This window comes from Nuphar pumila, chromosome 14 (genome assembly GCF_984573655.1).
Source record: "Nuphar pumila chromosome 14, dmNupPumi1.hap1.1, whole genome shotgun sequence".
In the NCBI taxonomy this organism is placed as follows: domain Eukaryota; kingdom Viridiplantae; phylum Streptophyta; class Magnoliopsida; order Nymphaeales; family Nymphaeaceae; genus Nuphar; species Nuphar pumila.
In genome coordinates this window covers 41,417,869-41,428,670 of record NC_143262.1, presented here as the reverse complement: position 1 = coordinate 41,428,670, position 10,802 = coordinate 41,417,869, and positions in this window count along the sequence as shown.

Sequence of the window (10,802 nt, the reverse complement as noted above, 5' to 3'; positions counted from 1 at the left end):
AGAGCTTGGGAAGGTCTGTATACACCGGGAGCAATGATAGTTGCAATGGAAGGCCGTCTGAAGGAAGGCATCAAAGTGGGTGCTAATGAGCTGCTGCCAGCCGTCACCTTGGAGATTGTTGGGCTGGACCTTGCCGTGGTTGTCTTGGCTAAAGTAGCAGTGGCTACGTGAATGCTCTTGTGTAAATGACTTAGGGCTTGATAAAAATCAAGTCCTAAGTTTTTAATCATCAAATCAGCTTAATGAGAGATGGCTAATGGCTGAGCGTGAATCCTCTTGGAGAATGGAAGGAAGATGGGTCTTAAGGTGGCTGGGCCAAGGTGGTGTTTGATGATGGAGCTGCGGGATCAATGGGATGAAGGAGGCTGCCTTGACGTTGGTAGATGTTGAAGCTTGCTGGAGGTGGAGCTTGGCGGTGGCATCAATGGATGGAAGTTGCAGCCAAGAGGAGAGTTGCTGTGGTGGAGCTGGAACCGACTAGAGGTTGGGGATGGTTGTGCTGCAAGGGCTGCAATGAAGGTAGGCTTTTGTTTTTGCTGAAGCAAGGTTGTGCCTTGTTGTAGATAGCTAAAGATGGGAGGAAGGGTTGCTGCTGGAGCTGCTACACTGGCTTGTGAACCGGCTGGAGGTAGTGGAAGCCTTTGGAAGAGGTGGCAGCAACGGTGGCTGCTGGAGCAAAGGTGTTGTGTGGCTGGATGTTGTGTGAGCCTTTGGAAGAGGTGGCACCGGCTGTAGCTGCTTCCAAAAGGGGCGGCTGGAGGAGCTGGAGGCTGCTGCAAGTGTATAATGGTGGCTGTGTATGATAGGAACCAAGGGAGAGAGAGAGTGAGAGAGAGAAAGAGGCGTGAGGTTAGAAGATGGGGCAGCCGTTCTTTTTGTTTTTGGTTTTAATAACTTAGGTCTTTGATTTGCCAAGACCTAAGTTTCTAATGATATCCAATAGCCTTGATAAAGTGGCTATACGTGAAAAAAAATGGCTGCAGCCGTTTGGTTTTTGGAGGAAATAGAAAGGGGTAAGGAAGAAAGGGGAAAGAAGGAAGGGAAGGAAAGGAAAGAAGAGGGGAAGAAGGAAAAGGAAAGAAAAGGGAAGAAAGGGGAGGGAAAGAAGAAGAAAGAGGGGGGCTGGAAAAAGATGTACGTAAGTGGCTGGGATGAGAAAGAAAGGAGGAAAGAAAGAAAGAAAGAAAAAGGAAGAAGAAAGAAAGAAAAGAAAGAAAGAAGGAAAGAAAATAAAATAAAAATAAAAAAAAAATAAAAAAAAAATGGAGGAAGAAAGAAAGGAAATGGAGAGGAAAAAGGGCTGGGGTGGTCAACCCCCTTGTGGGTCCCACCTTAGAAAAATAAAACAATAAAATAAAATAAAATAATAAAACAAACAAAAAAATAAATAAAAAGGTAAATAATTTTTTTTCATTTTTTATAAATTAAAATAGAAAAAGCAAATGGATGGGCCATCTCAGAGCGGGTCCAAATTCCACTTTTGAAATTCATTTTGACCATTAAAGGGGAAAAATAGTCTTTTCAAAAAAAATCCAGACGAAACGAGCTATTTTTGGCAGTTTTTTAAACGAGCTCGGATTTTGAAGTTCAATACCTCGTTGCGAAGCAAATCCAATGTAGAATTTGAAAATTTGATTTTGAAAGAAATCCAGATTGTATTTCTTGAGAAAATACTTTCAAATTTATTTCCAGACGAAACGAGCTATTTTTGGCAGTTTTTGAAACGAGCTCAAATTTTGAAGTTTAATAGCTCGTTGCGAAACAAATCCAGTGTAGAATTTGAAAATTTTGAGTTTAAAATAAATCCAGATTATTTTTCTTGAGAAAATATTTCCAAATTTAGACTCCCGAGGGTAAAAATGTCAATTTTGGAAACCCGGGGTTTGAAATTGATTTCTGAAAATTTTTAAAACTCAATATGGATTGAAATTTATAAAACTGGAGTTCTGGACTTCGAAAATGGAATGAAATGTGATAAAATGTGATAAAATGTGATGAAATGTTATGAAATGATATGAAATGATGAGAAATGACATGAAATGCTATGCAAAATGCTAACCCTGAATGAAGAATTTTGGATGTTAGACCCCGATTGACACTCGTACCAGTTTAAAAAGCATTAAAATTGATAAAATTTGCAAAATAGCTCAAGAAATGGTTTTGGGGACTCTACTGGGTCAGAGTGACACTGAAAGTCAGAGTTTGAGCTTAAATGAACTGGAATGAGTTAGATTGAGCTGGGTTTTAGAGTTTCAAAACTCAAATGAACTCACCAGACACTGACTCAACTGACCTTTCCGACTAAATTTTCAAGAAACGCTGCCATTTTTAGAGAAATTGTATGGAATGATCATTAGAATGAAGTGAATTACGAACCTAAATTGGGTTTGAGCTGAAACAAAGGTCAGTAATACTGAGGTGAACTAAAATCGAGGCTCAAACACTAGCTCAACTGACTAAACTCGGCTCAATTTCAGCTAAAAGAGCTGAAATAGACTGAAATGGGCTCCTGGACACTTAGAAATGGTTTTGAACTGAAATTGGAGCGCTTGAACTTCTGGTGAGCTCAAGTTAGACTCTGGGGAACACGACTGACTGGGAATGACTGACTCAAAGACAATTGGTTTTGATTTGAGTGAGAAATGAGCTCATTTATGAAGAAATGATCCCATTTTGGCAGGAATGGTCAGAAATGAAAATGGTTTATTCATTATGAGCTCAGATGAGCTTGAGATGACTGATATTCTAACTGTCTTGAACTGACCAATGAGCTTGGTTGACTCCGACTGACTGGGGTCTGGGATGACCTAGGGGTAAAATGGTAATTTTTCTAATGAAAATGGGTAAAATGGTGATTTTCTGTAACTGACTCGGGGTTTGACTCCTACACTGACCTGACAGGGTTGGCACTGCCTGAGGAGGATTGTTTGAGAATGGATGTGGAAAATTTGGGGTGTTTACAGATGCCCCTCTTTGCTACTAAGCCGGCTTGAAGACGAGCTTAGTGGCAAAGAAAACACACCAAATTTGGGCTATAAAAATACCCCAGTTAGAAGGATCTGACTGGATATGAAAATATTAGCCTTGATGAAAATGGTAGATATGAAATGGAGAATAAAGAAGAAAAATTTACTTCAAAAGAAGTGAGATTCAGGTTTTGCCCTTAACCTGGATGGGACAGGAAATACCTCGTGTAGAAACGAAGCTCAGGTTTAACCCTTAACCTCACCGGGAAATGAAATACCTCATCAAAATGAGGCTCAGGTTTAACCCTTAACCTGATCGGGAAATGAAATACCTCCTTAGAGGAGGCTCAGGTTTATACCCTTATCCTGATTGGGCGGAAAATGAAATACCTCATCAAAGGAGGCTCAGGTTTGTACCCTTATCCTGATTGGGCGAAAAAAATGAACGGAATTCTCGAAAGAAGAGACCGTGATGGAGCCTTCGGATTTTGCACAATAAATCCAATAAGGGTTTTGCAAAAGGATGGAATTGGGGTCCCTAAAGTTTGAAAAGGGGTTTGATTTTGGGCGCCTCATTGCTGAGACTAAATAACTTTTGAAATTGTATTTTGCTGGAATTGGTGGCTTAACCTCAAGCCGAAATTGGACTGTCTATGGTGGGACAGTGGGGACACAGGGAAGTGTGCAAATCTGAGAGCCCGTGCGCTCAGATTATACCAAAGAAGGGAAGGAATCTTGAAAACTCCCATTATCAAGTCCTAAAAGGGATAACAACTGATGTTAGGATGCGCCAAAGATGAACCTCAAGCTCTCGCTTCACGCCAGGATAGCTAGAAAATATTGTCAAAATGTTGAAAATTATTGTTGATTCAAAATAATTTAAAATGATGCACATTGTTTTGAAAATATTCCCTCTTTTCTACATGAAGTATTACCTCCGACTGGGCTTAACTTCGTAGAATCAAGATTCGAATTCAAATTTCTTGCAATTGACTTTCTTTCAAGGAGGCTATCAATTTCCTTGATATGAATAGAAAAGAGAGTATTCTTGATATTGTGAAAGCAATTGGTGGAGGAATATTGATAATAGAATTTCACAAATTTTAAAGAAGATTCTTGACAGATTCGGCAGTCTGATATCCTGGGATTCTTTTCTCATGATGATCTTTCTGCCCACTTTTTTTTTTCTTTTTTTTTTCTTTTTCTTTTTTGGCAGATATAGAGCTCTCTTAGGCTTTTGGGGATTACATCATCCTTCATTTTGGAGATGTCCTGACTTTTCTCTCTCTCTTTTTTTTAGAAGGGTACATCACAAACTCCTTCATCTCAGAGATGTTTCGATCCTTCTTTTTCTCTCAGGGATTATATCGACGGTTATTGGCTCATTGGTTGGAAATCTCTTGATGATAGCGGAAATTAAATATCTTTTAGGGTTTGTCGGGAGGCTCATCGCAGTCGCCTTCATCTTGACGGTGCTCTGAACTTTCCCTGAAAGGATCCGTCACAAACTCCGTCATCTTGGAGATGATTCAAATCTTCTTTGGCCCCGAGGGTCTACTCGCCTAATTCGCCTTCATCTTGACGACAATTGAGAGATCCCTTTTGCAGATATTTAATTGCAGCTTAGGTGATTGAGGAGATATAGGGATTTAATGGATTTTTCTGCATCACCCAGGATATTTTGACTGCTTTATTTTTCAAGAATGATCTTTAAAAATGTGTCATTGACTGCGATCAATACCGATCACTTATGGCTTTGCAACAACATTGAATTTCCTTTTGCTGGCCATATCGAGGATTTATTCTTCATCCTTTTGGTTGGCCAATAGAAAGAATTTGAATTTTGAATCCTTTTTCACGAAAGCTTTGACCTTTCGGAAATAATACTGAAGGTATTCTGAGGTAATGTTTTTATGCAATAATTTTTTTTTGAAATCAACAAGTATTTAATGACAAATTGGCAAAATTTTCTTGAAATCCTTGGTGAGAGCGAGCATCTGAAGCACAACGCAACACATCCATGACATAAATTTTCTTCTCCTTTCCCCAAAAGAGAAGATTCAGAAATTGGAAATAGGAATTACTCCTCTCTTCCCTGAAGGGGAGATGTTTGCAAAACAAACTTTCGAAGAGAAATTAAGCTTTCGTCAAAACTTCCTAACATTAGGCTTCTCTTATGGAAAGGGGGCCGGTAATGGTGAGGTCGGTGAATTGGTCATGAAGGAGCGAGTTCATCACACTCTCCCTGAAAAGAGGGTCTTTCACGATGAAATGGCCTAGTACGAAATTATGGTCACAAGGAAAGCGAACTTCCGTTGAAGCTCTCCCTGAACTAAGGGTTCCTTGTATGAAATTTGAATTTTGTTTTGCAAACGGTTCACATAGACACGAGTCCCTTCAAACTCTCCCTGAAAAGGGGCTAGGTGAACAAAGGATAGCATGCGAAAAGAATGAGCTCCCTCGAACTCTCCCTGTAAAAAGGGTCTCTCGCAAGAGGAAATGATTGAAATTGGTATTCAGTGACCAAGAGGGTCGAAATTGGAAATTGGAAGTTTGGAATTTGGAAATTGAAAATTAGAAATTGGAAATTGATTGACCCGAAGGTCGAAATTGGAATCTATTGATCCAAAGGTCGAATTTGAAAATTTGACAATTGGTTGACCTGGAGGTCGAAATTGGAAATTTGGAAATTGATTGACCCGAAGGTCAAAATTAGAAATTTGGAAATTGGTTGACCCGGATGTCTGAAATTGGAAATTTGGAAATTGATTGACCCGAAGGTCGAAATTGGAAATTGGAAATTGGAAATTGGAAATTGGAAATTGGAAATTGGAAATTGGAAATTGGAAATTGGAAATTGGAAATTGGAAATTGGAAATTGGAAATTGGAAATTGGAAATTTTGAAATTGGAAATTGGAAATTAGAAATTGGAAATTGAAAATTTTGAAATTGGAAATTGGAAATTGGAAATTTTGAAATTGATTGACCCGAAGGCCGAAATTGGAAATTAGTTTATTGGGAACAACATGGATTCAATAGGAATTCATCCTAAGAATGACACTGGTTCAATTGAGAATGACATTGGTTCACTGGGAACGACATGGGTTCAATAGGGATTCAGCCTAAGAACTATCAATTCCATAGGAATTTAACCTAGGGATCACATCGGTTCAGCAAGGGTTCAACCTTCGAACTATCAATTCCATAGGGATTTAACCTAAGGACCATAGTTTAAGAAGACATGATTCAACTTGTGAGCTTTAAGGGAAGATTCGAATCAGAATTCAAATCTTCAAGGAAAAACTAAATAAATTGGGTTTTAAAAGAAAATTCAAGTCGGAACTCTAATTTTCTAGACCAATTCTAGACATTTGAATTGGATTTGAAAGAAAATTCTTGTCGGAACTCTAATTTTCTAGACCAATTCAGAAGGAAAAGAAAACTCGGGTCGGAACTCGAATCTTCGAAGGAAAACTAGATCCATTGCGGAAGGAAAAGAAATTCGAGTCGGAACTCGAATCCTGAAGGAAAAGTAGATCAATTTGGAAGAAAAAGAAATTCGAGTCGGAACTCGAATCCTGAAGGAAAAAAATGGATTAATTTGGAAGGAAAAGAAATTCGAATCGGAACTCGAATTTTGAAGGAAAGGTAGATTAATCAGAAGAAAAGAAAACTCGAGTCGGAACTTGAATCTCGAAGGAAAACTAGACCGGTTAGAAGGAAAGGAAATTCGAGTCGGAACTCGAATCCCGAAGGAAAACTAGACCGGTTAGAAGGAAAGGAAATTCGAGTCGGAACTCGAATCTTCAAAGGAAAACTAGACAAGCCTAGATTAGATTTGAAAACATTAACCAGTAAACCAGATTTAGAAAGTTTGACCAATAAAAGTTGGATTTTGAAAGTCCGACCAATAACAATTGGATTTTGAAAGATGTACCAGTGTGAATACCGGATTTTGGAAATGAACCAGTATAAGTACTGGATTTTGAAAATGGATCAGTACGAATACTGTTTTTGGAAGAATTACCAGCACGAACACTGGATTTTGAAGATTTACCAGCACAAACACTGGATTTAGAAAATTTTACCAGCACGAACACTGGTTTTTGAAAATCTTACCAGCACGAACACATGATTTTTTTTTTTGAAAATTTACCCAACTGATTCTGATGAGAGATTTTCAATCTTCATCCTCACGATGACTTAGACAACTGTCGGGGTCTCAGGATTTATCCCTTATCCTGAATGGGTAGTTCAGGTTTATCCCTTAACCGGAAGGGAAAATGAATTTGATGCAAATGAATGTAAATGGATGCAAATGAATGCATGTAAATGCAAATGAATGCAAATGTATGCAAAATGATGTAAATGAATGCACATGCATGCAAAATAAGAGATTGGTTTGATCCTGCCTGCATACAAGATGTTTTGAAGACAATTTTCAAAATAATGCCCCAGTGTAACTGGGAAAGAAGAATTTGACCATTATTGAAGAAAATATATTGAGGAATTACAAAGGATGGAATAGAGAATTTAAGTATAGAAAATTTTCAAATGTTGAGCATTGATAGGATCTGGTAATTCCACTCCGTTGGCATTGATGAGCCGATATGAGTTACGATGTAATGCCTCTTTGACAACATAGAGACCTTCCCAATTCGGCGACCATTTGTCACCCAGACGGTGCTTGAGATAGGCCATTGATCTGAGCACTAGATCATTGACTCGGGATTTCCTTTCAATGACAAATTTTGCATATTTGTCTGGATACCCTCTGTCGATATGATTAAGCATGCTCTGTTGCTCAGAGCCTTCTTTTATTGAGCAAATCAAGTTGTTACAGTCACTGCTGCTGATATTGATCAAGCGATAACTCCAGCAGTGATGTGAACTTCAAGGCAAGTTTATGAACATGTAGAGGTTGTACTACTTCAGTTCCGTAGACAAGTTCTGACGGAGTAGCATTAGTTGGAGTTCGAATGGTGGTTCTGTACGCCCACAATGCATCATGAATCTTCTCATGCCAGTCACGACCTATTTCCAAAGTTTGCTCTAGGATTCGAATCAAAATCTTATTGGTGGCCTCTGCATGACCATTCCCTTGAGGATAATAAGGAGTAGAGAAATGATGATGGATTTTTTAAATTCGAACTGAAAGTTTGAATTTTCTCATTCTTGAAATGACTGTCATTAATTGACACAATATCATGCGGTATGCCAAAACGACATAGGGTATTCTTGTGGATGAACGAGACCACATGTCGACCTTCTACTATGCGTAGAGTGATAGCTTCGACCCATTTAGTAAAATATTCTGTTCCGGCAAGAAAATATTTGTAGCTGTTTGAAGCAGAAGGAGTGATGGGGCCCACAACATCAAAGATCCACATAGAAAATGACCATGGAGAGATAACAAATTGCAAATATGCTGCTAATGCATGAACGAAAGGTGCATGTATCTGGCATAGAGCACACTTCTTCACAAAATGGTAGCAATCTTGTAGCATAGTCTTTCAATAATATCCCGCTCAGATGATTTGCTTGATAAGAGTTTGGTAGCTGACGTGACCATCACAAATGCCTTAGTGTACTTCTCGCACGACTTCTTTGGCTTCAACTTCGTCTAGGCACCTGGAATATTCAGAACTGAATCCACGATGATAGAGAACATCAGAGAGAATAAAATATTGAACAGACATGCGCCGAATCACTTGTTGCTCTTACCAGTGATATTCTGAGAGAAGGAGACAAATGCCTTCTCTTTGATGGGAGCCTTTCTGAGACTGCCTTCAGCTTGCTCAGACATCATCCTAATCATCATGTTCTTGAACATCTGATATGTAGCAGGATCAATGTCATCCCTATCATTCAGACTCTGTCTTTTGGCAGATTTTGGAGAATCCATTTCTTCTTGCCTGCTTCCAAAATCACTGATGCACTGACACAATGGTGTCTTCTTGCTTGATTTGATCTGAACCACTTGGAAATACTGATATTCTCTGCAGAATGTGATGGATGATTAAATTTTGATGATGAAGATTCAGGATAGAAATGAATATAGGAAAAATATTTGATGAGAATTTGGTAGATAATTAGAAGAACATCCCATTACTAGGGATTGGATCACCGCTGGAGTCACGACAATTGTGTTGTCATTCTTTGTGAGAAGAATGAACAAGTGCAAATATGCTTTGTCACCTAGGCGAGGTCGTCAAACCATGAAAATTGAAGGATTTTTTTTTATTGAAGGAAAAATTTGATTGCATCAATAATAAACTTGGGAAAGAGGGAGCGGACAGACAATTTGCCACCACTCTTTATAACTAGCAGAGACACGAGGACCAGAAAAAGTGAAAGAGTAACAAAAGAGTCCCAGCCATATCTGGCAGAATGGTATGTTCCGGACCACTGCACTGATGTAAGGTCGAATTCTGGCATAACCCCTAATAGTAGCTGAGTTTCTACGTGCTTCTGTCTCTGAGAAAACTGTCGAACACACCGCTCTGGATGATAATAAGCGCAGAAGAATTGACCAAGCAACTTGAATCTCTTGCCATATGCATAGGTGTATCTGGGAGGCGATAATTCTCGATCAAAATAGTCTCATACCACTTCTTCTTCCTGCAGATAATCGATCATGAATTGGTACCGCGCAACTGGAAGAAGTTTCTTGCCATTGTATCTGAACGAACTAGCTCTGGTCGGCACTTGCTGAAGGAACCAAGACTGAAGAGCATAGATACATCCCTCGACTAAGATGGACTCTTCCATTATGAAGCAGGTCAGTCCTCTGTATAAAAAAAAAGCAAGTGCGACCATGGCTATCGAGAGACGACTGGTCTATCGACTTCCCCATCTCCTCAGAAGCTGAACTATTCTGACATCCATATAGTTCTGTCCGTCTGGAAAGAAAGCAAGTCCCACAGTGCACAAAACCATCGCATGTTGAATTCTATCTTGAGCTGTTCTGGACAGCGAGCTGACTTCTACGAATTCTCCATACTGTTGGTAGATCTCGATCAGGCTCACGTACTCATTCTTGTTGGCCAAGACTTGCGCCCTGTTATGCGAGCTACGACATCTTTGGGGTCCAGACCCTTGACATTGATCAGAAACTGCTGCTCTAACGGATCTCCAAGCTGACCGGCTGGCTCAGGCAGTCCCATAATCTCTGAAAACTCATCCATCAGTAGTGCCATCTCACCCCATGGGAACCAGAATGTGCAAGTGCACGGATTCCACCGCTCTGCCAGTGCATGGAACAGATTGCCGTTAACTGTTAACTTCCCCACTGCAGATGTCAGTTCCAACCCACAGTCGCTGAAATGGTCCGAAAACATACGGAAGAAGTTTTTGAACCAAATATAGTACCATCGGGGTCAGAAGGGTCCGGTGCTAAGAGATCGATGCTCAGGAAGACTTTGTCGCACCTCATAGGAGATGTGACTCTCAAGAAAAACAAAGTCAAGCTGATTGGATGCCATTGGACTGAAAGACAAGAAGACTGAAATTAGACTTTGGCAAAATACAAGAATTTTGAAAATTGCAGGCAGGATAAAATGAAAGCTGGAAATTCGAAGTCCAGAGGAATGAAAGAATGGAAAATCTCCTGGAGTTTTGAAGAAAAGGTGGATAATTTGGAAAAATCGTCCAGGGTTTTTGAGAAAAAGGAGATATTTCACAAAAGATGGAAAATGAGATATTTTGGAAAATTGTTCGGTATTTTGGGAAAAATTGGGGAAAATATGAGAAAATAAGGCAAAAATGAATATCATACATTCAATTACAAACAATTATGCACATACAACAATCCCTAAGAAGCTGACTCTAAATGC